Here is a 26,700-nt window from a genome sequence, read left to right on the forward strand (position 1 = left end):
AATACTGAGCTATAGTCGATGAACAGCATCCTGATGTAGCTGCTTGTGTTGTCTAGGTGGGTCTAAAGCCATGCGGAGAGCCATTGAGATTGTGTCTGCTATCAGGGAGGGAGGTGTACCAGTAACACTTCCCTCCCTGATGCTCTAAACAACTTTTAAGCACGCTTCGAGGCATGCAACACGCTGGTCATGAAAGCTAACCGTCTCCAAGGTGAGCAGCCACTGTCTGTAACAGTAATTAGAGTCTGCACGCCAGCTCACTGGACATCTTTAACACATGATCCATCCAGGCTGCTGTCCCCAGATACTTCAAATCAGCCACCAGCATTCTTGTACCAAAGAACTACAGGCCTTCAGATCTAAACAACCATCGTCCAGTGGCACAGAGGCAAATCACCAAGTGTTTTGAACTGGTAACGGGCCATATCAAAAACTCCATTCCTACTATACTGGACACTCACCATTACGCCTACCAACAGAAACGCTTTACAACAGATGCCATAGCATCTGTCGTGCACCTGGTCCTGACACACCTAAAAAACAAGGACACTTACGTTAAGAATGCCATTTCTGGATTTCAGTTTGGCATTCAATACAATTGTCCCACAAACCTTGGTGAACAAACTCCTACTCCTCAGTCTAAATACAGCACAGTGCAATTGGATAATGGACTTCTTGACTAACAAAGCTCAGACAGTCAGGATGCACAACTGCTCCACCTTCCCCATCATCCTCAAATGGGTGCCTGCCAGGGCTGTATGCTGACCCATTGCTGTACACTCTGTTCACACATGATAGCATGGCCAAATGTCTGAGTAATCACATTGTCAATGACACAGTAGTGGGGCTCATCACTAACAATGAGACTGCCTACAAAGAGATAGAAAATGCATGTCAAAATGGCAATGTGTGGAGCCAAAAGAGATGGGGGAGATCTTGAACAATTTCTTTTCTTCTTACAAGTCATGGGGGATGTCAATATTCAGGTAGATTGGAAAAATAAGGTTGGTGCTGGATTCCAGGAGGGGGAATTTCTAGAATGCCTACAAGTTAGCTTTTCAGAGCAGCTTGTAGGTTTAACCAACTAGGGGATCATCTATTCTGGATTGGGTGTTGTGCAATGAATCAGAATTGATTAGAGAACTTAAGGGTTCTGAAAGAGGTGGCTGAAGAGATTGCAAAGGCATTAGTAATGATCTTTCAAAAATCACTAAATTCTGTAATGGTTCCAGATGACTGAAAAATTGCAAATGTCATTCCACTCTTCAAGAAGGGAGAGAGGCAGAAGAAAGGAAACTACAGGCCAGTTAGTCTGTCCCCAGTAGTTGGGAAGATGCTAGAGTTAATTATCAAGGATGAGGTCTCAGGTTACTTGGAGGCACATGATAAAACAGTCCACAGTCAGCATGGTTTTCTCAAGGGAAAATCTTGCCCGATAAATCTGTTGGAATTCTTTGAAGAACTAACAAGCAGGATAGACAACAAAGAATCGGTTGATATTGTGCACTTCGATTTTCAGAAGGCCTTTAATGAGGTACCACACAAGGCTGCTTAACAAGTTATAAGCCCATGGTATTACAGGAAAGATTCTAGCATGGACTCCACAGTAGGCAGAGTGGAAAAAAAAAGGGAACCTTTTCTGGTTGGTTGCCAATAACTAGTGGTGTTCCACAGAGGTCTGAGTTGGGAATGAATCTTTTTACATTATACGACAATGATCTGGATGATGGAATAGATGGCTCTGTAGTAAAGCTTTCAGACAATATGAAGATAGTTAGAGGGGCAGGAAGTTTTGAAGAAGTAGAGAGGCTACAGGAGGATTTTGGAGAATGAGCAATGAAATGGCAGATGGAATACATTGTTGGGAAGTGTTTGGTCATGCTCTTTGGTAGAAGAGATGAAAGGGTTGAATATGTTCTAATTGGAGAGAAAATACAAAAAAACTGAAGCACAAAGGGACTTGAGAGTCCTTGTGCACGAATCCCTAAAGGAATTCCCTAAATAAATTTGCAGGTCAAGTCTGTGGTGATGAAGGCAAATGCAATGTTAGCATTAATTTTAAGAGGACTAGAATATAAATGCAAGGATGTAATGTTGAGACTTTATAAAGCACTAGTGAGGCCTTGCTTAGAGTATTGTGAACAGTTTTGGGCCCTTTATCTTAGAAAGGATGTGCTGACATTGGAGAGTTTCCAGAGGAGGTTCTTGAGAATGATCCTGGGAATGAAAGGGTTAATGGTTGAGGAATGATTGGCTCTGGGCCTTTACTCACTGAAGTTTAGAAGAATGAAGCGTGATGGCATTGAAGCTGGAGAGGGTTCAAAGGAGGTTCACAAAAATGATTCCAGCATTGAATAGCTTGTCACATAAAGAGCGTTTGATGGTTCTGGGCCTGTATTCACTAGAATTTAGAAGAATGATGGGTGAACTCATTGAAACCTATCGAATGTTGAAAGGCCTTGATAGAGTGGATGTGGAGAGGATCCAAGACATCAAAGATAGGATGTGGGAGAGTCCAAGACAGAGGACAGAGCCCCAGAACAGTGGTGTGTCCTTTTAGAACAGAGGTGAGGAGGAATTTCTTTAGCCAGAGAGTGGTGAATCTGTGGAATTCTTTGCCACAGGCAGCTGTGGAGGCCAAGTCTTTATATATATTTAAAGCAGAAGTTGATAAAATTCTTGAGTGGTCAGGGCATGAAGTGATATGGGGAAAAAGCAGGAGATCGGGGCAGAGCAAAAAATTGGATCAGCCATGATGTTTTGATGGAGCAGATGATGGGCCAAAATGGCCCAATTCTGCACCTATATCTTATACTCTTATCAGCACCTCAAACCACTATTCCATCTTTCCACAACCTGTCAGTCAGTCATCTTCTTTACAGACACTCCTGTACCTAGCATCACTTGGGCATAAATTTATGTATATAAGCTATCATATATATTTATATTTATTGTGATTTTTTTCATTATTGTGTTCTTTATCTTATTGTGCTTTTTGTGCTGCATCAGATCCAGAGTAACAATTATTTTGCACTTATGTACTGGAAATGATATTCAACAACCTTTAATTTTGAAAACCAGTATTTTGAATGTGGCACAGCTATTCCAAATTCCTGAACTTAGCAGAGAAAAAGAAAATCCTCATCTCCTCTCCAGTTCCTTAAAACTAGGATTTCTCCTTCATGACCCTTTGTGCTAAAATAAATTTATCCTATCCACACATTGTATACAGATCAGTCTCAATCAGCGTCTCCTCAATCTTTTCATTTCAGATAAATACCTCCCAATAACTAAAGCTTTCCAGACCTGACAACATCCTTGCAAATCTTTTCCATACACTCTACAATAAAAGGTATGATGGCAGAGGATCATGATTAGAAGTGTATAAAATACTCAAGCCTATGGCCAGGTTCATAAAGGAACCTTTATACCTTCTAACTAATTTACCCACCTCTCCTGTTACCTTGGTAGATAGGCACTCTAAGATTTCCCTTCTTTTCACTTCTTATCTTATTTATTGGACATCTCCTTGTTCATTGCCTCTCTTCAAACTTATTATTTAAACTGTCTGGTTTAAATTCCATTTGCCATTTTTTCACCTTGTTGTTCAGCTGATCTACAATCATCCTGAAGTTGAAATCTTCCATTTGCCTGTCAACCACAAGACTTTCTTTTAAATGATCTACAAGCTTCATTATACAATCTACATATAAATCTAAAATCAACAATATAAATCAAGTGGCTGAGCTTTGAAGAATCCTACAACAAATATTCATAAAACATCTAATGATTATTCATATATTTACTGCCACTCAATTAATTCAGCATTCAATCCACTGCTCTCTCTTGGTGCCATGTGCCTTTCTTTTCTTTCTGCCATTAGTCTATGATGTCAAAACCTTTCACTGAACCATATTGTCAAACGCCTCCTGAAATTCATGTAGACGTTAAAGGCACAGCCTTCATTGAATTTTGTGAATCAGTTAAGTTAACCAGACATGACCTTCCATTAGCAAATCCATGGATTTGATTAATCTGCCCTCCTCTATATTGTTCTTAAGAATCAATTCTAATAATTTGTCCACCAGTAAAGTTGAATGAACTGGCATTTAATTAACTGTTTCTCCCACCCCTACTATACATTATACTAATACCAGTCATCCAATTTTCCAACAGCAGTTCTGTATGGAGGGAAGGCAGAAAAATGATGGTCAGATCCTGTGGAATTTTGTGCTTTGTTTTTAATATCTACAATATGTTTCATCTGACCTAGCAATTTAGGCTGCACCTCCAGATCAAGACTTTCCTGACTGCTTCTAGGACCCTGGCCATCCCTTCCCCCACCAACACTCTCCAACCCTGTGTCTCTCGCGCTCCACCATCACCTCTTGAATGGATCTTCAGAGCCTCCAACTTCCTCCACCCAACCCTCCCTTCTCCTCTCCTCTAGCACCACCCTTTAATCCCAGTTCTAATTCTTGTCATGTCTTCACCATTCCCACCAACTTCTCCTCTGAGGTTGAATATTCTGACCTCAGCAAGGAACGTTCCTTTGTCCCCCTTCACTCACACCTCAGTGAGTTCCATGCCTGCCACAACACCACGCTCATGTACCGTCAGCTCCATCACCAAGCCTATTTCCCTGGCAAGAAATCCACACCCTGCACCAAACACCCTGCCTGTCCCTGACATTCCTCCTCTTCTTGGACACTCCATTCTGGTTCTCTGCCTGCTCTGGATCTTTTCATCTTGAACTACCGACAAGACATCAACCAGCTTGACTTCAGCACTTCTCTCTGCACCATTGCCAACCTCACCATCAAATCTGCAGACAAAGACTGTGCTGTACTACCTTGCTGAGACCCGGTGGCACTCAGACACTTCCTCATATCTACCTCTTGAAGAGGATCCCACTCTGGACAATCAGAAAACTGTCTCCAACACCATCATGACCTCCTCAACTCTGAAGAGCTCCTACCCAATGCCATCAAACTCCATTCCCTTACTGCAAGTTCCACAAACCCGAATGTTCGGGAAGACCATTTGTCTCAACCTACTCCTACCCCATTGAAATAGAGTCCTTATACCTTAACTGCATTCTATCCCCCCCTCAGTCCCTTCTCACCTACATCTGCGACACTTTCCATGCTCTTAATTTCCTCAGACTTTCAATTCCCAGGCCCTGATCACCACATTTTCACCATAGATGTCCAGTCCCTATACACTTCCATCCCCCATCAAGAATGCCTTAAGGCTCTCCATTTCTATCTCAATAAAGAACCAACCCCAATTCCCCTCCATGACCATCCTCCTTCATCGGGTAGAACTGGTCCTCACCCTCAACAACTTTTCCTTCAGCTCCTTCCACTTTGAGAGGTAGATATGGGCACCCACATGCCCATGTTTTTATTGGCTACTTAGAACAGTTCACATTCCAAGCCTTGTTCAGTCATGCTCCCCAACTCTTCCTCTGTTACAATTACAACTGCATTGTTGCTGTTTCATGCATCCATGCTGAGTCACTAATTTCATTAAATTCCCACCAACTTCAACCCTGCCCTTAATTTCACTTGGTCCATTTCTTGATCTGTCTCCATCTCTGGAGACAAACGGCTGACCAACATGTTTTATCGGCCTACTGAATCCCATGGTTATTTTGACTATACCCCTTCCCACTCTGTCGCCTGTAAAAGTGACATTTACTTTTCTTGGTACCTTTGCCTGTTCCCAGGATGAGGCTTTCCTTTTTAGGACATCACAGAGGTAACCACCGAGGTCTCACCACCAAATCAGTGTGTACTGTTTACTACTGTTGTATGCATTTTGAATTATATCTTAATAACTTGTTTATTGTAATATTTTGTTTTATATGCAGTGTATGTCATAAGTTTTGTAGGTGCAGTGTGGTCAGAAGTTTTGCTTGGTTGTATATATGAATGGGCAGATGACAAACGAACTTTATTGGAAGTGGTCCACGTCGTTCCAATGTGCTTCAAGGCCGCCACCATCATCCCTGTGCCGAAGAAGTCTTCAGTGTCCTGCCTAAATGACTTCCGTCCCGTTGCACTTACATCCATCATCATGAAGTGTTTTGAGAGGCTCGTCATGAAGCACATCAACACCCTGTTGCCCCCCTCACTGGACTCCCTGCAGTTCACGTACCATCCCAACCATTCAACAGATGACACCATTGCCATCACCCTCCACCTGGATAAAAAAGACACGTATGTTTGAATGCTGTTCATAGACATCAGTTCAGCATTCAACACAATCATCCCTCAGAAACTGATTGGAAAGCTGAGCCTACTGGGCCTGAACACCTCCCTCTGCAACTGGATCCAAGACTTCCTGACTGGGAGACCTCAGTCAGTCTGGATCGGAAGCAGCATCTCCAACACCATCACACTGAGCACCCCCCATCGCATTCTACAGAGGTTGTATTGAGAGCATCCTGAGCAGCTGCATCACAGCCTGGTTCGGAAATTGCACCATCTCAGATGGCAAAACCCTGCAGCGGATAGTGAGGTCAGCTGAGATCATCATTGGGGTCTCTCTTACCGCTATTACAGACATTTACACCACACGCTGCATCCGCAAAGCCAACAGCATTACGGAGAACCCCATGCATCCCTCAGACAAACTGTTCTCCTTCCTGCCATCTGGGTAAAGGCACCAAAGCATTCGGACTCTCACAACCAGACTATGTACCAGTTTCTTCCCCCAAGCCATCAGACTCCTCAATACCCAGAGTCTGGACTGACACCAACTTACTGCCCTCTACTGTGCCTATTGTCTTGTTTATTATTTATTGTAATGCCTACACTGTTTTGTGCACTTTATGCAGTCCTGGGTATGTCTGTAGTCTAGAGTAGTTTTTGTGTTGTTTTATGTAGTTTCAGTGTAGTAGTTGTACTGTTTCATGTCGCACCATGATCCTGAAAAACTTTGTCTCGTTTTTACTGTGTACTGTACCAGCAGTTATGGTTGAATCGACAATAAGAAGTGACTTGACTTGATGTAGCTGTTGCTCTTATTCTTCTCGGTTGTCAAGTTCTTGGGCTGGGGTGGGGGGGGGGGGGGGTGTTAGACAGCAGAGTAGCATAAGAGACCCAAGTTCAATCCTGACCTTAAACACTGAGACTTTGCACTTTCTCCCTGTGAATGGTGGGCTTCCTTTATGTACACTGTTTTCCTCCCACAATCCCAAAATTTGCAGATTGGTAACTTCCCTTTAAAGTGCCAGAATACAAAGGTGGGGGGAGGGGAAGGAAGCTAGCTGGAAGGGAATAGGTGAAGCCAGGTGGGTGGGAAAGATCAGGGGAAAGAGAAAAAGTAATCTGATAGGAGAGAAGGGTGGATCATAGTAGAAAGGGAAGGAGGAACCCAGGGGAGGTAAAAGGTCAGAGTGGGAAAGGTGGGGGGGGGGGGGGGGCGGAGTGGTTTAGTGGCTTAATTTGATTACCAGAAGGAGAAATCTATATTCATTCCATAAGGTTGGAGGATAGCCAGACGGAATATCAGGTGTCACTCACCACTCTGAGGATAGCCTCATCTTGCCACAATATACTGAAAAGAGAGGGTGAGCAGCCAGAAGTTATTGGTACTAACGACACAAGTATTAAAAGGAGGAGGGTCCTGAAAACAGAATACAGGGAGTGAGGAAGAAAGCTGAGAAGCAGGACTTCAAGGGTAGTAATCTTGGGATTGAAGACAGGAATAGAATGAGTTGGTAGATAAATGCATGGCTAAAGAATTGGAACAGGAGGCAGGGATTCAGATTTCTGGATAATTGGGTCCTCTTCTGGGACAAGTGTGATCTGTACAAAAGAGACTGTATGCACTTTGTATCCAAGAGGGACCAGTAGTCTTGCGGGCAGGTTTACTAGAGCTGTTGGGAGTAGTTTAAACTAATATGGCAGGGGGATGGGAACCAGCATGATAGAGCTGAGGATGAGCTAGCATGTTTCTAAGTAGATGATGGGTGTAACATGAATGTAAGGTAGGACAAACCAATGATTGGGTACAAATGCAGGCAGAGCTAAGAGCTAAATTGCACTAAGAGGCAAAAATCAAAAGGGTAAAGAACGCAGGACTAAAAGTGCTGTATTTAAATGTGTGTAGCATTCGGAATAAGGTAGCTGAACTCTGGTACAATAAGAGACTGGGTTGATATGACATTGTGGACATTACTGAGTCGTGGCTGAAAGGCGGCCATAGTTGGGAGCTTAACATCAAAAGGTATATTTTGCATCAAAAGGACAGGCATGAAGGCATAGGCAGTAGTGTGGCTTTGTTGGTAAGAGATGGAATCACATCTTTAGAAAGAGGTGACATGAGGTCAGAGAATGCTGAATCTGTGGGTGGAGCTAAAGAACTGCAAGGGTGGAAAAAACATTATGAGAATCATATATAGGCCTCCAAATAATATCCAAGATGTGGGGCTGAGATTGCAAAGGGAGCTGGAAAAGGCATGTCATAAGGGTAATGTCATAATTGTAACGGGGGACATCAATACGCAAGAGGATTGGGAAAATCAGGTTTGTGTTGGATTGCAAGAAAGGGAATTTGTTGAACACCTATGAGGTGGCTTTTTAGAGCCACTTATGCTTGAGCCTACTCGGGGAAATGCTATCTTAGATTGGATGTTGTTTAGTAACCCAGATCTTATCAGGGAGCTTCATGTAAAGGAACCCTAAGGAGGCAGTGATCATAATATGATTGAGTTCACACTGCAATTTATGTGGGAGAAACACAGAAGAAGAGTTTGCCCAGGTTGATTGGAGGAGGATATTGGTGGGGATGACGGCAGAGCAGAGGTGGCTGAAGTTTTTGGGAATAGTTCACAAGGCGCAGGATAGATATGTCCCACAGAAGAAGTTGTTCTCTAATGGCAGAGGTAGGCAACTGTGGCCGACAAGGGGATTTGAGGTCTACACAAAAGCCAAGAAAAGGGCATATAATGTAACAAAAGTGAGGGGAAGTTGGATGATTAGGAAGTTTTTTAAAAATCCAACAAGAGGCAAGATGAAATAGGATGTCAGTCTAGCCAATAATGTAAAGCAGGATACTAAAAAGAAGCAAGGAAGAATTATTTTAGCCAGAGTAGTGAATCTGTGGAATACTCTGCCACAGACTGCAGTGGAGGCCAAGTCTGTGTGGATACATTTAAAGCAGAAGTTGGTAGTTTCCTGATTGGTCAGGGCATCAAAGGATATGACAAGAAGGCAGGTATATGGGGTTGAGTGGGATCTGGGATCAGCCAAGATGGAATGGCAGAGCAGACTCGATAGGCTGAATGGCCTAATTCTTATGGTCTTTTGGACGTCAGAATGGGAACAGGAATTAAAATGTTTGGCCACTGGGAAGTCCCACTTGTTTTGGATAGTATGGAGGTGCTTGATGAAGTGCAGACACAAAAGACAATCCTAAAAGATTTGCAGGGGAATGATTGCCTCACCAGGAAGGACTGCCAGGGGCCCTGTATGGAGGTGAGGGAGGTGGTTTATTGCCAGATGTAGCACTTTGTCCACTTGCAGGGATGAATGCTGGGAGGGAGATTCATGGGAAGAGACGAATGGGCAAGGGAACTGCAGAGGGAATCATCCCTGCAGAAAACAGGGATGGGGTAGACAAAGATATATTTAGTGGCTGGATCCTGTTGGAGATGGCAGAGGATAATGTGTTGGATGTGGAGGCTGTTGGGGTAGTAGGTAAAGACAAGAGAAACTCTTATCATTGTAATGGCAATGGGAAGATGTAGTGAGCACAGGTGTATGGAAAATGGAGGGGATACAGGTGAGGGCTGTATCAATAGTAGAGGGAGGGAAACCCCATTCTTTCAAGGCCACCTCTAATGTCCTGGAATGATATTTATGGAAAAGTGGCAAGGAAGAAGCCTTGGTTTGAAAAAAAAAGCATATTCCTGCCTGTTAAGTCTTTGCAAAGCATCACTTAGAAGCTACTGTAAAGATGTGGAAGAAGATCTTGTGTTCAGATAAGATTAAAGTAGAGCTTTTTGGACTCAACACTAAATGGTATGTTTGCCATTAATCTAATTCTACACATCAACTAGGTTACACCTTCTCTATGGTAAACTGTGGTGGAGGTAGCATCATGCTATGGGGAAGCTTTTTAGGAGCAGGGTCTGGAAATCTGGTTAGGGTTGATGGGAAGATGAATGCTATTAAATACAGAGACATCCTGGATAAAAGTCTGCTAGCCTCTGTCTGAAAGCTTAAACTGGGGAGGAAACACGAGGAAATCTGCAGATGCTGGAAATTCAAGCAACACACACAAAATGCTGGTGGAACGCAGCAGGCCAGGCAGCATCTATAAGGAGAAGCACTGTCGACATTTCGGGCCAAGACCCTTTGTCAGGACTAACCGAAAAGAAAGGACTTTAGTGTAGGCATTAATAATAAACAGGACAATAGGGCAGTAAGGTGTCAGTCCAGGCTCTGGGTATTGAGGAATCCGATAACTTGAGAAAAAACTGTTACATAGTCTGGTCGTGAGAGCCCGAATGCTTTGGTGTCTTTTCCCAGACAGTAGGAGGGAGAAGAGTTTGTATGAGGGGTGCATGGGGTCCTTCATAATGCTGCTGGCTTTGCAGATGCAGCGTGTAGTGTAAATGTCCGTGATGGTGGGAAGAGAGACCTCGATGATCTTCTCAGCTGACCTCACTATCCGCTGCCATCCGAGATGGTGCAATTTCTGAACCAGGCAGTGATGCAGCTGCTCAGGATGCTCTCAATACAACCCCTGTAGAATGTGATGAGGATGGGGGGGGGTGGGAGATGGACTTTCCTCAGCCTTCGCAGAAAGTAGAGGCGCTGCTGGGCTTTCTTTGCTATGGAGATGGTGTTGAGGGACCAGGTGAAATTCTCCGCCAGGTCAACACCAAGAATTTTGGTGTTCTTAACGATCTCTACCGAGGAGCCGTCGATGTTCAGTGGGGAGTAGTTGCTCCGTGCCCTATTCAGAGACAGGTTGTTGGCTCTGCACTAGTCTGTTAGCCGCTGCACCTCCTCTCTGTAAGCTGACTCTTCATTCTTGCTGTTGAGACCCACCACAGTCATGTCATCGGTGAACTTGATGTTATGGTTCAAGCTGTGTGTTGCAGCACAGTCGTGGATCAGCAGAGTGAACAGCAGTGGACTGAGCACACAGCCCTGGGGGGCCCCCATGCTTAGTGTGATGGGGCTGGAGATGCTGCTCCCGATCCGGACTGACTGAGGTCTCCCAGTCAGGAAGTCTAGGATCCAGTTGCAGAGGGAGGTGTTCAGGCCCAGTAGTCTCAGCTTTTCAATCAGTTTCTGAGGGATGATTGTGTTGAATGCTGAACTGAAGTCTATGAACAGCATCTGAACGTATGTGTCTTTTTTGTCCAGATGGGTTAGGGCCAGGTGGAGGATGATGGCAATGGCGTTGTCTGTTGAGCAGTTGGGACGGTACGCAAACTGCAGGGGGTCCAGTGAAGGGGGCAGCAGGGTCTTGATATGCCCCATGACGAGCCTCTCTCAACACTTCATAACGATGGATATGAGTGCAATGGGACGGTAATAATTTAAGCAGGACACTGAAGACTTCTTCGGCACTGGGACGATGGTGGCGGCCTTGAAGCATGTTGGAATGGTGGCGCTGCTCAGGGAGATGTTGAAGATGTCACTGAGAACATCTGCTAGCTGGTTTGCACATCCTGAGCACTCTACCAGGAATGTTGTCTGGTCCAGCAGCCTTCCGTGGGTTGACCCTGCACAGGGTTCTTCTCACATCGGCCACAGTGAGACACAGCACCTGGTTATTTGTAGCGGGGGTGGATTTCCTCGCTGCCACGTCATTTTCTGCCTCAAAACGGGTGTATAAGTTATTCAGCACACCTGGGAGGGAGGCATCACCCGCACAGTCAGGTGATGTTGTCCTGTAATTGGTGACGTCCTGGATGCCCTTCCACACGCCACTGCGTGTCGCTGCTGTCCTGAAAGTGGCTGTGGATTTGTTGGGCGTGTGCACATTTTGCCCCTCTGATGGCCCAGGACAGTTTAGCCCTTGCTGTTGTTAGAGCTGCCTTGTCGCCTGCTCTGAAGGTGGAGTCATGGGTCCTCAGTAGCACACGCACCTCCGCAGTCATCCATGACTTCTGGTTAGCGTGTACGGTGATGGGTCTTGGACAGAGTAACATCATCAATGCATTTGCTGATGTAGCTAGTCACTGATGCTGTGTACTCCTCTAAGTTGGTAGAGTCGCCATCAGTTGCAGCCTCCCTGAACATGTGCCAGTCAGTGTGCTCAAAGCAGTCTTGAAGAGCAGAGATGTCTCCTGCTGGCCAGGTTTTCACCTGCTTCTGAACTGGTCTGGAGCACCTGACGAGTGGTCTGTATGCTGGGATTAGCATTACAGAGATGTGGTCTGAGAAACCGAGGTGGGGGCGGGGCTCTGCCCGGTACGCGTCGGGAATGTTTGTATAAACTAGGTCCAACACATTCTCCCCGCCTCGTTGCAAAGTCCACACACTGGTGGAACTTGGGGAGCACTGACTTAAGGTTCACGTGGTTAAAATCACTGGCGATAATAAATTCAAAGGAAAATATTGAATTGGCCCCACTGAAGTGAAAAACATCAGTACAACCAGGGAAATAATCTTCATCTAAATAGCACTAATGGGGGGATGTGCACAAATGCGGCAAAGTTGATATCTAAACACCAAATTATTTAAAGATACTAGAATTCACCCATTTACTCAGCTCATCCAAAATCGTTGAATACGCTTTGCATTCTCCTCTCTAATCACAAATCCACAGATGGTATCAAAAAACTTAGAAATATGACACTGTGCTCCCCTCAACCAAATTGTGAATAAATCGTAGCCAAGGATTAATTTGTGCTTGTCTGTCCTGTTGACTCCCAGTGTTTGCTCTCTTTTAAGGTCCCTTAGCATCTCGGAGATGCCTTTTCACTGCTGCTGAGCTGCCATTGTTATGTTTAGAGTAAGGGTTTAGAGTTATGCAAGATGATATATAGTCCACCCTCCTTATCCGCGGGGTATTGGTTCCAGGACCCCTTGAGGGTACCAAAATTAGCGGATGCTCAAGTCCCTTATGCAACCTGTCTCAATCCGGTGGACCTTAGGACCCAGCAGAACTCCAGACCTTATTTAACCTGTCTCAGTGCGGTGGACATTAGGACCCGGCGCCAGAGCTCTGAATGCGCAGTGTTTCTGTTCACGAAAATAATCACGATCACGATTGAAAATAAAACGGAAATAATAAAGCGATCAGAAAGAGGTGAAATGCCATCGGTCATTGGAAAAGCGTGAGGCTACGTTGGTCAACTATCGGAACAATTTTAAAGGATTAAGTGAGAAAGGCTCTGCCCTGATGAAAGCTACAATTATTACTAAGCAACGCAGTGGTTTAATTATTGGGCTTTGGGGTTTTGGGCTTTTGATCCTCACATCAACCCAGCATGGTGGAAAGCGCACTCGGGAGCGATCTGTCCCGAGTCCCAAGAACTTCCATTCCCAAGCCCGGCGCTGAAACATACATTCTTAAGTGTTTTATATGCATAGAAAGGTAAAATATATACTATATACTAAGACAAACGTTTGACTAACTTACGCTAAATAATACCAGTTGTACCTGTTCTGACTTACCTAGTAAGAGAACTTCCGATTTTTTTTATCCCAATGCACGATAATCCACGCACATCCTCCCATATACTTTAAATCATCTCTAGATTACTTATATACTTAATACAATGTAAATGCTATGTAAAATGGTTGTTATACTGCATTGTTTAGGGAATAATGACAAGAAAAAAAAGTCTGTACATGCTCGAACAACAAGTGCTGGAAGAGCACTTACGGGTTTTTGCGATCCGCGGTTGAATTCACGCATGCGGAATCCGCCGATAAGGAGGGCCAACTGTATACAGAATCAGAATCAAGTTCAATCTCACTGACATAAAGCACATCATACATCTTCTTGAACACCCTGTTTACCTGCATCACCACTGTGAGGGAACTATGTATTTGCACCCCTAGGTCTCTCTGTTCCCTAAGGACCCTGTCTTTCATGGTGCATCCTTTATATTCTATACACTGACTAATTAAGGCAAATATTCCATATGCCTTCTTTACCATTTTATCTACAAGTACTGCAGCTTTAGGGATCTATGGATCAACATTCCTCTGTTCTTTTAGAATCTATCATTTACTGTACAAGTCCTAGCCTTATCAATCCTCTCAAAGTTCAGAAGGAACTCAGAGTACAGATAAGGGGGGCAAAGGAGCAGTATAGGAGGAAGCTAGAACAAAAGCTGCAGAAAAAAAGCATGAAGGAGGTGTGGGATGGGATGAAGATCATCACCGGATGCGGTGCAAAGCGGGGGGCGAACATAAGTGGAGATGTGGAGAAAGCGAACCAGCTGAACAACTTCTTCAACAGGTTCGACAGCTCAATCTCATCCTCACCGCAGAAATCCACACCAGGCTTACTTCCCTCACAGGAAAATAGCCACTCACAAGAGACCTTGCCCACGCCCAGGATTACGGCTGCACAGGTGGAAGGTCAACTGAGGAAGATCTGTACCAGCAAGGCGGCTGGACCGGATGGAGTTTCCCCACGATTACTGAGGGCCTGTGCGACTGAGCTGGGAGAACCACTACAGCGCATCTTCAACATGAGCCTGGAGCAGAGAAGAGTACCCAGACAGTGGAAAACATCCTGTATTGTCCCGGTACCGAAGAAACCACAACCAAAGGAGTTGAATGACTTCAGACCTGTTGCCTTGACGTCGCACGTTATGAAGACCATGGAGCGGCTGATAATACAGAATCTGAGGCCACAAACCAGGCACGCCCAGGATCCTCTTCAGTTTGCGTATAAGGAGAAGGTGGGAGTGGAGGATGCTATCACGTATTTGCTGCACAAATCACTCTCTCACCTAGAGGGGGTCAGTTGTGCTGTGAGGATTACATTCCTTGACTTCTCTAGTGCCTTTAACACCATCCAGCCCAAGATCTTAAGGCACAAACTAACGGAGATGGGAGTAGACTCTCACATGGTGGATTGGATAGTGGACTACTTGACAGATAGACCTCAGTATGTGCGGTTGGGAGACTGTAGGTCTGACACGGTGGTCAGCAGCACAGGGGCGCCACAGGTAACCGTACTCTCTCCGGTCCTGTTCACCCTGTACACATCAGACTTCCAATATAACTCGGAGTCCTGCCATGTGCAGAAGTTCGCTGATGACACGGCCATAGTGGGGTGTGTCAGGAATGGACAGGAGGAGGAGTATAGGAAACTGATACAGGACTTTGTGATATGGTGCAACTCAAACTACCTGCGTCTCAATATCACCAAGACCAAGGAGATGGTGGTGGACTTTAGGAGATCTAGGCCTCATATGGAGCCAGTGATCATTAATGGAGAATGTGTGGAGCAGGTTAAGACCTACAAGTATCTGGGAGTACAGTTAGACGAGAAGCTAGACTGGACTGCCAACACAGATGCCTTGTGCAGGAAGGCACAGAGTCGACTGTACTTCCTTAGAAGGTTGGCGTCATTCAATGTCTGCAGTGAGATGCTGAAGATGTTCTATAGGTCAGTTGTGGAGAGCGCCCTCCTCTTTGTGGTGGCGTGTTGGGGAGGAAGCATTAAGAAGAGGGACGCCTCACGTCTTAATAAGCTGGTAAGGAAGGCGGGCTCTGTCGTGGGCAAAGTACTGGAGAGTTTAACATCGGTAGCTGAGCGAAGGGCGCTGAGTAGGCTACGGTCAATTATGGATAACTCTGAACATCCTCTACATAGCACCATCCAGAGACAGAGAAGCAGTTTCAGCGACAGGTTACTATCGATGCAATGCTCCTCAGACAGGATGAAGAGGTCAATACTCCCCAATGCCATTAGGCTTTACAATTCTACCGCCAGGACTTAAGAACTTTTTAAAAGCTATTATTAATGCTTTTTGAGATAGTGATTTAGATGCATATCATATTTTTTACTGAGTTAAGTATTGTATGTAATTAGTTTTGCTACAACAAGTGTATGGGACATTGGAAAAAAAGTTGAATTTCCCCATGGGGATGAATAAAGTATCTATCTATCTATCTATCATCTATCTATCAAAGTGCCTCACTTCAGGATTAAATTCTGTGCTATTGTTCTGTCCTCTTTACCTACTGACCTGTAGCATCCTCTAGCATAAGGGTCTTTTGTAAAACCAACACTACTCACCTCACTTTGCCCATCACCTACCAGCTTGTACTCCTTCCTCTCCTCCCACTTTCATATTCTGGCTTCTTCCCTCTTCCTTTCCAGTACTGATGAAGGGTCTTGGCCCAAAACATTGACTGTTTATTCCTCTCCACAGATGCTGCCTGGCCTGGTTGGATCCTCTAGCATTTGGAGTGTGTTACAACAGCAATGCTGATTTTTTGTCATTTGCAATTTACTTATCATCGCTCCAACATTTAAATAACATTATTAATACATACCACAGAAAAGAGCCCCAGCAACGATAACTGTGGTACCTGATGGTCAGAGACTTCCAATCAGAAAAATCCTCCATCAACATTCATATTGACTCCATCAATGCCTTTCTGAAAAGCTCAAATTAATCAGACTGGCTCTCCCTCAAACAAAACAGACCTCTAATTAATCCCAGTTCACCCTTGTGCAGATTAATCCTGTCCCTCAGACTTTCTCCTGATAACTTACCTATCACCGATGCTAGACTAAACTGCTTGTATAGTATGGGGCTTATGCCTGCTGCTCTTCCTGAATAAAGGCACATCTGTGGAGAGAGACTGAAAATCTGGCTTTGTGGTTCCACAACAATAACCTCTTTCTCAATGTCAGCAAGACAAAGGTATTGCTTACTGACTTCAGGAGGAGGAAACCAGAGGTTCATGAGTGAGTCCCCATCAGGAAATCAGAGGAGGAGAGGGTCAGCATCTGCTGTATACCTATTGTGGCTATAGGCAAATTGCAGCAGGTCCGGATCCTTTCTTATAAGAGACCTGCTCTGGTTTTAATTATATACTTGGGCTGGTAAGTAAAAGTAAAAAACAAAAGAGATTCTGCAGGTGATGGAAATGTTGAGCAACACATGAAAAATGCTCTTTACCTTTTCCACCCATCACCTCCCATCCAACAAACGCACCTTCCCCCCCGACATGGTCTCACCTATCAACCTGCCAGCATCTACTCCCTTCCCTCCCAATTTCTTATACTATTTTCTGTGTCCTTCTTTTCCAGTCCTGATAAGGCCATAAAACCATAAGATCCAACCTGATGGAAGGATATCACAGATGGACAGGGTAGTGAAGTAAGGGCCTGGCATACTGTCTTGCATCAGTCATGTCACTGAATACAAGTTCCAACTTTATTGCCATTCAACCATATAACAAGTATGCTCCCAAAAGAAACAACACTCCTCCAGACCAAGGTGCACAACAGTACTGTGGATTCCTACTAATTAGAATACATCAGAATCAGTATATTTTGGCCCAATTAAGTGGCTGCCCAACAAGCCAGACTTTCGTGGTTAAAAAGATATAAAAGAGACACACACTATTATTTAACTGAGTAACTATGTATTTAAATGAAATGTGAAACAAATTAGAACATTACCAATATCTCTACAAAACTATAAAACTGTATTCATTCCTAATAGTTATCTATAGATGAATTTATCCAGTGCATGCTGCTGTGTTTTGATTGACTGTAAATAAACAAAATCAGTGTAGACATCTAGCGCAGCTAACAGACTGCCTTCAAACAATACTTTCGACAACTGTATCGTCTAAATCTTCATTTTCATTACAACATTCAAGATGATTATCGATACCTTCAAATTCTTCATAGTTCCTTACTTGCTAAAGTAGTAAATTGTTTCATTTTAATTCCTGGCTGCTTCTGTCACCTGCAAATCTGAATGCTTGAAACTGTGGTGAGCAAAACAGTTCTGAATTGTTATTTCTCACCAAATATTAGTGACAAAATTACTACGTTTTGAACACAAACACAAGCAACTGACACTATTTAAAACTCGAGTAACTCACACAAAACACTGGAGAAACTCAGCAGGCTAGGCAGCACCTATGGAAAAGAGTACAGTCAGATTTCAGGCCGCAACCCTTCGAGTTTCTCCAGCATTTTGTGTGTGCTGCTTGGATTTCCAGCATCTGCAGATTTTCTCTTATTTGTGAACACACATAACATGCTGGAGGAACTCAGCAGGACAGGCAGTATCAATGGAAAAGAGAACACAGTTGACATTTCTGGCCAAGACCCTTCATCAGGAATGATGAAGAGTCTCGGACCGGAACATCAACTGTTTACTCTTTTCCACTGATGCTGTCAGGTCTGCTGAGTTCCTCCAGTATTTTGTGCATGTTGCTATTTAAAAACTATTCACACTAAGCATGGTGTAGGTTTCTTCCCTAACAAGTCAAACAAGTTCATGTGTTTGATGCTAGTTAGAAAACAGTCCCGTCCCAATTATTTAGCACAGTGACCCAAATAAACAATGGGTATCCTGGCCACTTCCTCAAATAGTTTTTGTTCTCTAAGAGTTATCCCAAATTAACAACTGCCTCCGATTAACCAATGGCCCAATGAACTGGAATCCACTGTACAAATAGCTCACACACAAAGTAACGTTACCACAAATAAATTGACAAATAATAAAATACATTTCAGAAGATTGACATTTAGCAGAAGGAGCGCATACAACACAAGTTTAAAAAGTAAACAGCACAACGTTATTGGCATTTCATATGTGATGAGACTTGGGTGGTGTCAGGGAGTTCAGTAGTCTCATGACCTGGGGGAGGAAACAGTTCCCCTTTCCAGCAGTACTTGTCCTAATGCTCTGGTACCTCCTGCCTGATGGTGCGGGGGGGAGGGGGGTCAATGAGATAGTGGGATGTGTGGGAGGGATCTTGGCTTCACATATCACATTCTATTTTGTCCTCCTTCCCCTCCCCCCACCTTCCTATTCTGGCATCTTCCACCCTCCTTTGCAGTCCCGATGAAGAGCCTCGGCCTAAAATGTCAGCTGTCGATTCATTTCCACAGATGCTACCACACCTGCTGAGTTCCTCCAGCATTTTGTCTCTCTAAACCTTTCCTCTCTACTTACCTGTTCAAGTTCTTTATGTACCTGCCTCAAACACATCCTCTGGCAGTTTATTTCATATACTGATTACCTTCTGAGTGTAAAAGTTGTTCTTCAGATTCCGATTAAATCTTTCCCCCTTCACCTTAAACCTAGGCCTTCTAGTTCTCAAATCCCCAAACCTGAGAAAGAGACCGTGCATGTTCACCCTTTTAATGCCACTCTAATTTTAAGATCTTTATTCATTCTCCTACAGGTTATTTCACAAGATGCCATCGCAGCATGGTGACTTATTGTAAGCTGCTCTCCCCAGATCTACCCATTATTTCTATTATAATTGGTCTATTACCTTCCATTAAATCCAAAGTCAGTCTAAGAATTACTCATTTTATTCCACATTCTGTATTGTTTTGCCTTGCAGTATCCTGATGCACTGTTGTAAATGAAATGATTTATGTGGATAGCATGCTTTCACCATACCTCAGTATGTGACAATAAACCAATTCATGCTCCAATGAATAAAGTCCCAACCTATTCAACCTCTGCAACTCGGTCTTCTCAAATCCTGGCCCTACCCTTATAAATCAGCTCTGCACTCTTTCCAGCTTTCCCATGGCAGTGTTACTAAAAATGAATACAATATGGCAAGCAACACACACAGAATTCTGGAAGAGCTCAGCAGGTCAGGCAGCATCTATAGAAATAATCAACGCTTTGGGCCAAGACCCTTCTTCAGGACTGGAAAGGAAGTGGAAAGACACCAGAATAAAAAGGCAGAGGGAGCTAGAAAGTGAAAAGTGAAGCCAGGTGAATAGAAAAGACAAATGGCTGGAGAGGAAGGATTTTGATGGGAGAGGAGAATGGATCGTAGGAGAAAGGGAGGGAGAAGAGGACACAGGGGAGGTGATAGGCTGGTGAGAGGAGGAAGAGACCAGAGTGGGGAATAGAAGAAGAGGGCGGGTGAGGAAAAAAATTTTACAAGAAAAAAATTAATATTCATGTCATCAGGTTGGAGGCTACCCAGATAGAATATAAAGTGTTGCACTTCCACACTGAGGGTGGCCTCATCTTGGTACATAAATAGGCCATGGACTGATACATTGGACCAGGAATGGGAATTGCAATTAAAATGTTAGACCACAAGGAAATTCCACTTTTGGCGATAGGAGTTGAGGTGCTCCACAAAGCGGTCCCCCAGTTTACAGTGGGTATCACCAATGTAGAGGCGGCTATATTGGAAACATTGGACATAGTAGATGATACCAACAGATTAGCAGGTGAGTGTTGCCTCACCTGGAAGGACTGCTTGGGGCCCTGAATGGAGATGAGAGAGGATGTGAGAGGGCACATATAGTACTTCGACTGCTTGCAGGGATATGTTGGGAGGGAGATTAGTGGGGTGGGTTGTATGGACAACAAAATCTCAGAGGAAGAAAGCGGAAGAGGTGGAGGTAAAGACATGTTGTGTGGTAGAATCTCTCTGGAGATGGCAGAAGTTGTGGAGGATGATGTGCTGGATGTGGAGGCTGATAGGGTGGTCGATAAGGACAAGAGGAACTCTAGTTCTGTTAAAGACTGCGGGAAGATGGGGTGAGTGCAGATGTTCGGGAAATGGATGAGATGCGAGTAAGGGCAGCATCAATAGTGGAGGAAGGGAAACCATTGTTTGAAGGAGGAGGATATCTTAAAAGTCCTGGTAAAGAAAGCTGCATCCTAAACAGATGCAGCGGAGATGAAGGAACTGAGAAAAGGGAATAATATTTTAACAGGACAGAGAGTGGGAAGAAGTATAGCCAAGATAACTGTGGGAATGGGTAGACTTATAAAAGATGTCAGTCAACTGTTTGTCTCCAGAGCTGAAGACAGATCAAGAAAGGGGAAAGGTGTCAGAAATGGACCAAGTGAATTTAAAGGCAGAGTGGAAATTAGAGACAAAGCTGATGTAATTGACAAATTCAGCATGGGTGCATGAAGCAGTAACAATGCAGATGTCAATGTAGTAGAGGAAGATTTTGGAAGTATTACCGGAAAAGGCTTGGAACATGCCCTGTTCTACATAAATATTCTAAATGTGGCCTCACCAATATCTCATACAACTGCAACACAACATCCAACTTTTAGACTCTGTGTCCTAACTGATGAAGGCTAATGTGCCAAAAGTCATCATCATCCTGTCACTTTCAGGGAACAATGAACTCATACTCATAGGCCCCTCTGCTTTACAAAACTCCTTGGGATCCGTCACTGAGCAAGCCTTACCATTATTTGTATTCCTAAAATGCAACACCTCATACTTATCCAGATTAAACTCATTTGTCATCCCTTGGCCTCAACTCAGCTGATCAAGATCCCTCTGTAAACACTGATAACCATCTTCAATGTTAATGACACACATTGAAATGTTTCCACACCTATGGACTCACTTTCAAGGACTCTTCATCTCATGTTCTCGATATTTATTGCTTATTTATTATTATGTCTCTTTTTTGTACAAACCCTATTTCCAGAAAAGTTGGGATATTTTCCAAAATGCAATAAAAACAAAAATCTGTGATATGTTAATTCACGTGAACCTTTATTTAACTGACAAAAGTACAAAGAAAAGATTTTCAATAGTTTTATTGACCAACTTAATTGTATTTTGTAAATATACACAAATTTAGAATTTGATGGCTGCAACACACTCAACAAAAGTTGGGACAGAGTTAAAATAAGATTGAAAAGTGCACAGAATATTCAAGTAACACCGGTTTGGAAGACTCCACATTAAGCAGGCTAATTGGTAGCAGGTGAGGTATCATGACTGGGTATAAAAGTAGCGGCCATCAAAGGCTCAGTCTTTGCAAGCAAGGATGGGTCATGGCTCACCCCTTTGTGCCAAAATTCATGAGAGAATTGTTAGTCAGTTCAAAAGGAACATTTCCCAATGCAAGATTGCAGAGAATTTAGGTCTTTCAACATCTACAGTACATAATATTGTGAAAAGATTCAGAGAATTCAGAGACATCTCAGTGCGTAAAGGGCAAGTTCAGAAACCACTATTGAATGCTTCTGATCTTCGAGCCCTCAGGTGGCACTGCCTAAGAAACCGTAATGCTACTGTGACAATTATAGCCACCTAGGCTCGGGAGTACCTCGGAAAACCATTGTCACTTAACACAGTCCGTCGCTGCATCCAGAAATGCAACTTGAAACTATTACGCAAGCAGGAAGCCTTACATCAACTCTACGCAGAAACGCCGGCAAGTTCTCTGGGCCTGAGCTCATCTCAGATGGACCGAAAGACTGTGGAACCGTGTGCTGTGGTCAGATAAGTCCACATTTCAGCTAGTTTTTGGAAAAAACGGGCATTGAGTTCTCCATGCCAAAGATGAAAACGACCATCCTGATTGTTATCAGCGAAAGGTGCAAAAGCCAGCATCTGTGATGGTATGGGGATGCATCAGTGCCCATGGCATGGGTGAGTTGCATGTATGTGAAAGTACCATTGACTCTGAAGCGTATATTAGGATTTTAGAGAGACATATGTTGCCATCAAGGTGACGTCTCTTCCCGGGAGGACCATGCGTATTTCAGCAGGACAATGCCAGACCACATTCTGGACAGGCTACAACAGTGTGGCTTTGTAGACACAGAGTGCGTGTGCTTGACTGGCCTGCTGCCAGTCCAGATCTATCTCCTATTGAAAATTTATGGTGCATCATGAAGAGGAGAATCAGACAACGAAGACCACGGACTGTTGAGCAGCTGAAGTCTTATATCAAGCAAGAATGGACAAAATTCCCAATTGCAAATCTACTACAATTAGTATCCTCAGTTCCAAAACGATTAAAAAGTGTTATTAAATGGAAAGGTGATGTAACACAATGGTAAACATGCCTCTGTCCCAACTTTTGTTGAGTGTGTTGCAGCCATCAAATTCTAAATTTATGTATATTTACAAAATACAATTAAGTTGGTCACTAAAACTATTGAAAATCTTTTCTTTGTACTTTTGTCAGTTAAATAAAGGTTCATGTGAATTAACATATCACAGATTTTTGTTTTTATTGCATTTTGGAAAACATCCCAACTTTTCTGGAAATGGGGTCTGTATTTCCATAGTTAATTGTCTTTTGCACACTGGTTGAATGCCCAAGCTGGTGCAGTCTTTCATCAATTCTATTATGAATTTATTCAGTATGCCCACAAGAAAATGAATCTCAGAGTTGTATATGGTGATGTACACAGTTGGCCTTCCGTATCCGCGGGGTTTTGGTTCCGGACCCCCCCCCCCCCCCCCCCCCCCCCAGATACCAAATTCTGCAGATGCTCAAGTCCTGTATATAAAGTGGCGTAGTATTTGTATATAACCTACGCACATCCTCCCATATACTTTAAATAATCTCTAGATTACTTATAATACCTAATACAATGTAAATGCTATGTAAACTAGTTGTTATACTGCATTGTTTAGGGAATAATGACAAGAAGAAAAGTCTGTACATGTTCAGTACAGATGCAACCATCGTAGCTCTTCTGGGAACGCTGATGCCGCCTCAGCATCAGCTGATGCCGATTCTCCCGTGATCTTTAAGTTCTTGAGGCTGTGGCACTTTTCATAGCTAGCCAGCCATCCCTTACTAGCCTTAAACTCCTTCCTCTCACTCTCCTCAACCCCCTCACAGTAGTGCTCATAGAGGTTAAGTGCTTTTTCAAGCATAATTTTGCCATCAACAGGGATATGCTTCTGTGACATGTCCTCTAGCCACACACTTAATGCTTTCTCAGTCTTGGCAAGCACTTTATCACGAACCAGAGAGACCATTTTTGCCGTTGTAGGGGTAGCACTAACACTTCCACGAACTTCAGCTTCTTTCTGTTTATTGTGTGAATGTTCGATTCATTCTTACCAACCTCACAGCCCACTTCGGCCAGCGACATGCCACTTTTCAAAAGATCTAAGACTTTTATTTTCTCAGCGAGAGATAGCACTTTACACTCCCTCTTAGCCTTTGAGGAATTGTTTTAACCACTTACCGTAGATTCCGGATTTTAAGCCGCTACTTTTTTCCCACATTTTGAACAGCTTTGAACTCTGCGGCCTTTAAAACGGTGCGGCTAATGTATTATTTTTTTTCATGCCGCCGAAAACATTTTGCCTCGTAACAGTAGACCAATAAAATTGATGAGTAGTTCACAGAGGTCCAATGAAATTCTACGATAAATCAAGCGCACTTTCACAATTAAATTATTGTAAATCAGTCATTTGTACTCACCCTCATCAACATGGAAAACACTCGAAGAAAAGCATTGTGCTGCCTTTATGGCAGTTATTTAGTTTATAATATTTTCGCTTAGTAATTCATTTTCTAGTTAAAGTTAGAAGAGTTTTAACTATATTTGTTTTCTGTACTACATCGCGGGATGCTATGACGTCACACCCGGTTTCGCCGCGTCTTGTGGGATACCGGTTTGCGATAAACGGGACGGCGGGGGGGGAGCGGCGGAGCGAAAACGCTGCTTTTAAGTTAAAGGCGATCAATAACTTTTCCTGGTAGGCTGCAGTGTATATATTTTTTACCAGTCGTTAGGAGATATTGGAATGTTGTTCAGTAAAGAAGTATACGCAACGTATATTTAAAAGTAGCCGCGTTACGGGCACGGTTCGAAAAAAAGCATTTGCAATATGTATTTGTTTTTGTTACCATATGGATTTAATTAAAAGTTAAAAAATCCTCACGTGTAATATCTTTCTGTGTAAATATCTCATATTACAACGTGGGACACCTGCGGCCGAAAATCCGGTGCGGCCTTTACAAGTAAAAAATTGATTTTATTTCTAAAATTAGAGCCAGCGGCTTTTAATCAGGTGCGCTCTGTAGTCCGGAATCTACGGTAATTGCTTTTTAGGAGCCATTTTTTCACACAAGTAGCGACCAAACGAGACACAAGGCGAACAATGCTCAAACAATGAGTGCTGGAGAGAGAACTTCCGTTTTTTTTTCAATCCTATTCCGCAGTTAGTTGAATCCACGGTTACGGAGGGCCGACCATATGTACTTTGATAATAAATTTATTCTACTTTTCCTTTACTTTATTTTAGTGTCATCTGTAAAGTTACTAATCATGACTTGTATACTCTCATCTAAATTACTGAAATGGATGGCATATTGTACTGACATAGCACCAAGACCTGGGGAGCCCCACTAGTCACATGGCTCCAGTCTGAAAGTTTTCACCATATTATGGTGGTACTACCCCAAGCTTAAGTTTACCAGATTTACTTTGACCAATCTTCTTTAGGATTCTTAATTTACTTGCTCTCCATCCCGCTGAAACTGTTGACATGTTTTACAAAATAAATCTGGTGCATTTCAATCAAACATTTCAGTGCAAAGTATTTGAAATGATGAGAATTTTAAATGCAGTTATATATCATTATATTTTTGGTAGATACATGTGCTGAGATACTGAACTATGGAGGTACACAACTTTTAATGCTAGCAATATTTTACATGCACCAGTACCAATAGACAGGATGTACAATATGGCCATCTGAGGTGCCCTTTATACAGACTATAACATTTTATTTTGTATAAAATCCTTGCACGTTTCTGAACTTGATTATCCTTACCTTTGCCAATATGGCCACCAGGGGAGAACAGACTGGTAGCTGATGTTATAAAGTAATTTTATTAACAATTACAGAAGACTTAAAAATATTTTGCAGAGCTTTTAGAAAAGGGCAAAGGAAATGAACTAGTTGTATCACTCATTTCTATAACGGTTTGGACCCAATGACTATCCTCTTACTATTCAATGACACTACATAGACATGGCAACTTAAGGTAAAACGGACAGTTTTTAACCCAATATGTTGTTTTATGCTGTAATACATTACAGAATTTGAATATCTGAGTATGATGATCAACCAGAAGGAAACATACTGGCTTAAAACATTCATGCTCACATTGCTGAGATCTTCCGTTGGTCGGTGTCAACCATGGATTTTGCATCCCGGCTGTCTACATGATACATAGGGCAGTATGATAAGGGGTGCAAGCTATTGTCTATGCAGCAGGCTCTCCCTCTCAACACAGCTGATAAAACCCAAAGAAACAGCAGAGACCGATACAGTTTTTAACTAGGTGCATCATGGGAATTGCCAGTCAATGTTGAAATCAATGTAGGAATGCTTTAGAGATTCCAGCTCTGGATTTTTCCTTAGGGTTTACTCCCAAAGCCTTCCACGTGAGTGGGTATAGCTGCAAGGCAGTGGAGGTTTGAGATCAGAGCTTTCCTTCTTCTAGATGAGCTGCCAACCAGTGCCGATGAACCCAATCTGCTCAAAGCGACTGGTTTTAAGCTGCCATAACCCGTCTTTGCCACTTCTCCTGTCAGTAGAAACAGCTCCACTAGGCTAGTAGCTAAGCCACGCGTGAAGGCCAGCAGCTGGACTTGGTTGTCAGAAACACAAGAAATTCTGCAGATGCTGGAAATCCAAAGCAACATACACAAAATGCTGGAGGAGCTCAGGTCAGGCAGGATTTATGAAAATGAATAAACAGTCAAAGGAAGTTTCAAGCTGAGAC

The 26,700-nt window shown here is 43.3% G+C and overlaps 1 protein-coding gene across 3 annotated transcripts in view; it reads right to left on the reverse strand.

Annotated features, from left to right (window-relative positions):
• Window positions 1–26,700, reverse strand: part of dnajc1 (DnaJ (Hsp40) homolog, subfamily C, member 1) — a 206,258-nt gene that overhangs the window by 52,750 nt on the left and 126,808 nt on the right. The window lies entirely within an intron of this gene.

Source organism: Hemitrygon akajei, chromosome 8 (assembly GCF_048418815.1).
Source record: "Hemitrygon akajei chromosome 8, sHemAka1.3, whole genome shotgun sequence".
Classification (NCBI taxonomy): domain Eukaryota; kingdom Metazoa; phylum Chordata; class Chondrichthyes; order Myliobatiformes; family Dasyatidae; genus Hemitrygon; species Hemitrygon akajei.